The sequence below is a fragment of the Lissotriton vulgaris genome, chromosome 2_1 (genome assembly GCF_964263255.1).
Source record: "Lissotriton vulgaris chromosome 2_1, aLisVul1.2, whole genome shotgun sequence".
NCBI lineage: Eukaryota > Metazoa > Chordata > Amphibia > Caudata > Salamandridae > Lissotriton > Lissotriton vulgaris.
In genome coordinates, this window is record NC_141687.1 from 1,395,862,299 (window position 1) to 1,395,869,808 (window position 7,510).

Consider the following 7,510-nt stretch of genomic DNA (forward strand, 5'->3'; position numbering starts at 1 on the left):
ATTACCCTTCCCCTTGTCTAGATTTGTCTTTTTTATATCACACAGATACTTTTGATCTTGGTGTAGAACTACATAATGTGAAATTCTACGACATTCATTGAACCAATAGAGACGTGAGTATGTCTCTTCTCACTTAAGCACCGTGGTCCTGATGAAAGCCCCACAGACCTCTTGGCTATTGGAGGGCTGAAACATGTCGACCTATACCACACATCATATGTGAATAGAGTCATAATCGCTCTAATTTCACTCACCACTTTTTAATACTGTCCTCTAATAACCAGAACTATTAAAATTAATTTTCTGTTATAGAGAACGATTTTTAGCTTCTTTTTCACCTTATCACTTCACCATCACCATTTCTGATCACTACTGTTCTAACAAGGGTAACACCTCCTGGATGGAGGTCGCATATACTACCTAAACCCCGTGATTATGCGAACACGCGTAAGGGACAGCGGAAAATCAAGATATACCGCTACAAGATCGAAATTTTCCAACACGTGCATGAGGGTTAAAACTTGGGAATTGTACGTAACACCAATGCATACCCCATGTTATGCAGGACAAGCAAGCCCTCATACAGTCACGCCTGGATTTTAATAACGTTCTTTATCTTGGCGCTCCTGAGTATACCCTACGCAGACTGCAGACGGTACAGAATTGCGCGGCTCGCACTCTGCTTCAGCTTCCCCGCAGGCAATCAGTAAAATCTGGACTGTTCAGCCTGCATTGGCTGCCAGTACGTCAGCGAATTCTTTTTAAAGCAATGTGTATCGCCCATCAGGCATTCTGGGACTCAGGTCCCATGATCACCCGCGACCTAATCACCCATTATCAGCCCAGCAGAAATCTTTGTTCTAGCCAGACCTTTATGGCCTCGACCCCCAGAATAAAAAAAGCTAGATCTGGCGTAAGGACGTTCGCCTATAATGCCGCAAGGACTTGGAATTCCCTCCCCCTCCATCTCAGAGCTGAACCCAACCTTTCATCCTTTCGTAAACAGCTAAAAACATTCCTATTTCACTCCCCTCTGTAATTCTATGCGGTCCAGACCTCCTCCAAGGTCTCCCTCAGCTGGTTCCTTAGCGCTTGGATGCCCACGGGCAACAATTTGCGCTTTATAAATCCACCAAATACAAATACAAATACAAATACTTTTGTTGACGCCACATAGAGTGCATGCCCTGCACATTCCATGAAAGACACTTCAGGTTATTGGTGGACCCCATCCCAACCATGTGAGGTATTCAACTCCAAAAGCTGCTCTAGCGACATGCCTGGCCCTATTAAACCCCAAAACTAAATAACATCACCAACTCCCCCTCCCAAGGACAGCTACTCTGGAACTAGTACCCATCCAAACCTTAATGCACATAAATTCCCCTGTCAGCTATAGAGGGAATGGGGAACATGGCTGGCTTGGATCCCTCTTCGCCATGTGCATCAGCCCCCCAGCGAGACCTCATGATCAGTAAACAAATCCCCCTTTTGTCATCAACCTGACCCCCCCATCAGATTATGCCATCCGCCGTCTGCAGCATCACCTCGGGCCTGCAAACCATGCTACCCTGCGAAGTGTCCGAGTCATTACCCACTGAGTCCCAGTCAACACCACAGCTTGGTCTTGCGCCAGCGCCACCCCTCCCTGTAGTGCCTCTGCCCTTTCCAGCACCATCTGAGAAACGGTGGGCTTCTTCTGAGTTCAATTGCGGAGACGCCTGCGGGAGCCCATCGGCCTGTTCATATTCCCCTCCTGTGAACCCCCAGGGTTCCCTCCGCTCAGCACCTCCTTCCTGTAGGACTATAGCCATTCCCATGCTTCATTAGGGGAGTCAACATAGTGCGTGGTACCATACAGAACTATACACAGCCTCGCTGGAAACATCAGGGAGTACTGAAGGCCCTCTTCTCAGAGAGCCTTCTTAAATGCCAGATAGGAGACCTGCTTCCTTTGCACCTCTAGTGTGTAGTCTGGGAACAGCGTGACCCTTGCGTTGTCCACTGTGAAGGGCCCCCCCATTCTCGCTTGCCCGGTCACTGAAATGGAGTAGACGAGCCACCACTGGTATCGGTGGTCGTCCAGGGGCCAACGGCTTGGCCGGGACCCTGTGTGCTCTTTCAAGGGTATAAAAGGCAGTGAGGCCCTCCGGAGCCACGACAGTTCTAAACCAGTTTTCCAGGAAGGTCACAATGTCACCTCCTTCCGTCCCCTCCGGAAGACCCACCACCCGCACCTTGTTCCGGCGGTTGCGCCCTACCACATCTTCGGCTCTGCGTTCCAGCACACCCACTCTCTCCGCCAGGGCCTTCATCTGCTGCGTCCCTTCTTTTTTCACCAGTGCCATCTCTGCTATGGCGGTTTCGTTCTTCTTAACCTTCTCCGACAGCTTCTCATGCTCATCCTGCAGTAAGCCATGTTCGACTGCTACCGTGCTGATATCCTGGTGAAGAGTCGCTTTCGTGTCCACAGTTGCCTCAAGTATCTGCTGGAACTGTTGCTGCATTTGGTCATCTTGGAGCACCCTTGAGGGGGGCGCAGGATCATCTTCATGTTCTTGGGTGGCACCGGCCAAGTGATCCTTGGTCTTGCCCATGTTAGCAGTGAGCCGCTCCTCTTCGCTCTCACTGAAGGCCGGCCCTGACTGCGCCTCCTGGGCGTTTCCGCTCCCGACTCCTTTGTGCCAGCAGAGGGATGAAGCACCATCCACCCCGGATTTAACAGGGCCTCGCTCCCATCCACCCGATCAGTGCGGTCGCTAAAGATGGCCTCCTCTGCTCTCCAATCCTCTCTCCAGTGAAGCCAACGGCCCGGGTTTACCAGCCTCCTTCTTCACCCATACGTAGGAGCCACAGATCCCCCACCATTGTCTGGGGAGTCAGGGTCCACCTCCGCCCGCTGGGTCTATTCTCTGCCGGGAAGGCCCTCCACCGGACCAGCCTCAGGCTAACTGCTTGCCCAACACTCCGTGGAGCAGGCAGGCGCGATCCACCTTCCGACCGATATTATCCCCACCAGGTTGGCAATCAGTCCTACCAGAGTCCCCAATAGTCTCACTTGCCATTGGGATTCTTTCCAGGGTGGTACCTCTCATGCCTCCATTCCCTGCTCACACAGCTGCTCCCCAGTCGTAGGAATAGGGCCCCCACCACAGTCATGGGTCCCAATCAAGCGGGCGCCTCCTTCAACTCCACTGGCACTCACTCTCTTCCGTGGGCACTACAGCGTTGCCTTCTCTGTGCGCTCACCAGGTCCCAGTGCTTCTGGTGCACCTTGCTGATCCAGCCCCCTCCCTCACGGCACCCGACCAGTGTGCCGTGATGGGCCCCTGAGAAGATCCAACAGTCACTCTTCCACACCCGGTCCCGGGCAGCGCCCTCGCCCACTGCTCACTCCCCGCTCAGACGCCCACTGCCTTACTGCTGGGCACGCTCCCCGGGCCAGCTTCGTGCCCCCCAGGAGTCCACCGACTCACCACTATCCCAGCTGGGTCCCACCGCAGTCCCTGGCCTCCATTGTCCGCAGTGCAGGGCACTCTCGTCTCCCAGTCCATTAGGCCAAGGCGGCGGCCGACTGAGTCGGAAGGCGCGGTCCCCCGCCTGACCTTCGATTCAGCTCCACTACCACTCACAGCAGCAGCGGGGTGCCGCCAGTCTTGGTGACGCTCCAACTCCACACCTAAGGGCGATGTAAGCCTAATTCAGGGATTAGGTTCAGCTACGCAGCAGCACCTCGCCCGCCGCCATTTTAGGCCATCTCTGCCCCTCGAGAGAATTCCTCCAGCACAGATTGTAGGCGAGGACCGGCAAGGCATTCGGGCCAGTCGATTCCCTCTCCTTGTCCCCCGCTTCTGGGGTGTCATCAGCAATGCGCTGCCGGGCTCAGGGCATCATTTTGTGCAGGATAACGGCTAGGCTGATGCAGAGCTCACTGCTCACGCGTGCACCATCGGCTCTGGTCAAGCCACACCCCCTGCTTTATGCAAATGATGCCGTGCTTATAGCATTAACCCCAAGAGCATTGCCAATCTTAATTGATGGTTTTGTCTCCTTCATATAGGGACTGGATTTGTCCCCCAATTATGCAAAGTCATTTGTGATGGAAGTGGGCTGTCGAGGGAAGAGTAATACTTTTTACAAGGTAGGCACCCATAACATAGCTAAAGTCCCAGATCTTAAATACCTCATTGTTTTATTTGACGCCAAATTAAATTGGAACATTCTGAAAGAAGAGAAGGTGGCGGACACAAAGAAGTCAATGGGGGTTATTGCAAGCTTTGCACATAGACTAGGCACATGGACACCCAGGGTGATTTAAAAATTATACCAATCAATTTGTGTTTCTAAAGCAGTGCATGCGAGTGAAATCTGGGGCAATAAGGGTCTAGGTGGGCTTCATACGACACACAATATCTGAGATGGTTATTACAGTCCATGAAGAACTTGGGGTAAGGAAGGTGGAGGATCTAGTAGCCGTTAAACCCCTTCACTACTGGTTGAACATGTGGGCAAAAGAGGAGGCCTCCCTTAATCAGGAGATAATCCGGAATTCCCTCTCATTAGAGCATGCACCAAGAATACTGTGGCTAAGATATATCAAAGACATGTTGTGTAGCCTAGGAAGACCGCACCTGTTTACAAACTGTAGTTCAGTGAAGATAGGGGATAAAAAATTAATCAATGATCTCTTTTTTAACAAGGCCAGTATGGAACGAGAAGACAAGGAATTGTTAAAACCGACAGTTAGAGCGCATGCTTTAGTGAAATCAGTGCAAGGAATTGAACATTATTTAATTATTTTAACTAGTGCTTATGACCATTTTTTAATTATGCGCTTTAGATTTAATATAGTCCATCATTTAGTGGGTGTACCTATCAGATTTGTAGCGCGAACTGAAGATAGAGGACCCTGTGGCTGCGACAATATGTCTCCACAGCACATTTTACATTTTGTCCTTTTACGTAAATATTTTACAAATCCCCGGCAATTGTATCTTAAACCATATTTAGAAGGGATGGGTTTTAGACAGGCTCGAATTGCGCTCTTGCACATGCAACTTTTGCAGACTGAACACACTTTACCTGTGGTTATACACTTTTTAAGAGCACTGGTGAGATCCAGGAAATCTCGGAACGATTAAGACAGAGGGGTGTGCTCTGTAAATTGTTAAAGGTTTGAATTAGGCACTGGGTAATAACAGTAAGCATTGAGTCTAAGGCATAAATTAGAGACCCTGCAAGAGGATTGTATAATGTGCTGTTACCCTCACACTGATGACAAAATGAATTAGCCCTTTTATTATTACTCTGTTATTCGTTTTTAATCTATTTTATCTTTTATGGTTGTATGCCTTGCCGAATAAAGATTGTATTGTTATAGGTGCTTTCAGTGTGGTATGCCTGTAGGAATGAAGAACACTAACTTTGGGGCTCTTAGCTTTTTTCATTCTACTTCAGTGCAGGCCATAGTAAGTGAGACAAGTCACCCTCATCCACCTAAAGCAAAACTAAAAAAATAAACAAATGCCTACAGCTCCGGGTATTCCCAGGCGGTCTCCCATCCATGTACTAACCAGGCCCAACCCTGCTTAACTACTGAGATCACTTGCATTCAGGGTGGTATAGCTATAGGCATGAAGAGCACTGACTTTGGGCTCTTAGTTTATTTTCATTCTACTTTAGTGCTGGCCATAGTAAGCAAGACAATACACCCTCATCCATCTAAAGCAAAACAAAACAAAAGCCTACAGCACCTGGAATTCCTAGGTGGTCTGACATCAGGTACTAACCAGGCCCGACAAATGCTTAACTACTGGGATCAAACGAGATCAAGTGCTTTCAGGGTGGTATGGCTGTACGCATGAATAACAATGACTATGGGGCTCAGATTTTTTCATTCCACTTCAGTGCTGGCAATAGTAAGCAAGAAAAGACACCTGCATCCACCTAAAGCAAAAGAAAAAAAGCCTACAGCACCTGGTATTCCAAAGCGGTCTCCCAACCAGGTACTAACCAGGTGTGACCCTGCTTAACTACTAAGATCAGACAAGATGAGGTACTTTCAGGGTGGTATGGCTGTCAATGACTTTGGGGCTCTTAGTTTTTTTCATTCCACTTCAGTGCTGGCCATAGCAAGAGACACAAGCCACCCTCATTCACCTAAAGCAAAACTAAAAGAACAAAAAAATGCTTACAGCACCTGGTATTCCCAGGTGGTCTCCCATCCAGGTACTAACCATGCCCGACTCTGCCTAACTCCTGAGATCAGACGAGATCACGGGCTTTCAGGGTGGTATGGCTATAGGCATGAAGAACACTGACTTTGTGGCTCTTATCTTTTCTCATTCTACTTCAGTGCAGGCCATAGTAAGTGAGACAAGCCACTCTCATCCACTTAAAGCAAAATAAATTTAAAAAAAAGATCCTACATCACCTGGTATCAACAGGTGGTAGCCCACCCAGGTACTACCCATGCCCGACCCTGCTTAACTGGTGAGATCAGGCAAGATCAGTTCCTTTAAGAGTGGTGAGACTCTATGGCACAGGTCTTCAAACTTTTTGATGCCGAGACCCCCTTGTAAAACCTTTTTAGGGGTAAGGACCCCCTTCCGACAAAAGTTTATAGAAACTGGTACTCCTCATCAACATCTTTTGAAAACCATAAATGCGCCTGTTAGACCTCATCACATCCATCCATCATTAATTCCCCCACACTTTCACACATCCATCCATTCTTTCATCCTTCTATCCATCCTTCATCCATACACCCTTTCATCTTTTCATCCATACATCCATCACCCATCTACCCTTCCATCCATCCACCCATCATTCATCCACCCACCTTTTCACACATCCATCCATCATTCATCCATGCAACCTTTTATCCATCCATTCATCCACCCTTTCATCCATCCATTCATCCTTCATCCGTCCATCCTTTCATCCTTACATCCATACATCTATCCTTCATCCATCTATCCTTCATCCATCCACCCTTTCATCCTTCCATTCATCCATCCTTTATCCGTCCACCCTTTCATTCATCCATCCACCCATCATTCGTCTCCCCACCTTTTCACACATCCATCATTCATCCATGCAACCTTGTCTCCATTAGGGGTGGGCGGAAAATCCGTTCCGCTCGCGGATTTTGCGGATTTTCGGGAAATCCGCAATCCGCGAGATTTGCGAATTTCCTGCAAAATCCGCAAATCCGCGAGCAGCGGATTTGGCTCGCACTGCTCGCACTGTTCGCGTGAGTTCGCGCCCCGCGAATAAGTGCGAATAAGTGCAAAATTGCAGAAATACGCTCTTAGCAAAACTGAAAGTAACTACTTACCAGGTTCAAAAGTTCAGGCTCATCATTAGTAGCCATTTTCTGTAGTGCTTCCTGAGGGGCCCCTCCAGAGTTCAGTTGCAGGTTGCAACTATTATGTGACCCTGCTCTGAACCTCAGAATAGTTACATATATGCCACAAAGGTCCTGAATTACAGCTAAGGGAGACAAGCA

At 48.9% G+C, this 7,510-nt stretch overlaps 2 pseudogenes; both read right to left on the reverse strand.

Annotated features, from left to right (window-relative positions):
- Nucleotides 1-5,524: 5,524 nt before the first annotated feature.
- On the reverse strand, nucleotides 5,525-5,633 carry LOC147732634 (5S ribosomal RNA; annotated as a pseudogene).
- Nucleotides 5,634-6,187: 554 nt separating this feature from the next.
- Nucleotides 6,188-6,306, reverse strand: LOC147732635 (5S ribosomal RNA; annotated as a pseudogene).
- Nucleotides 6,307-7,510: the final 1,204 nt, after the last annotated feature.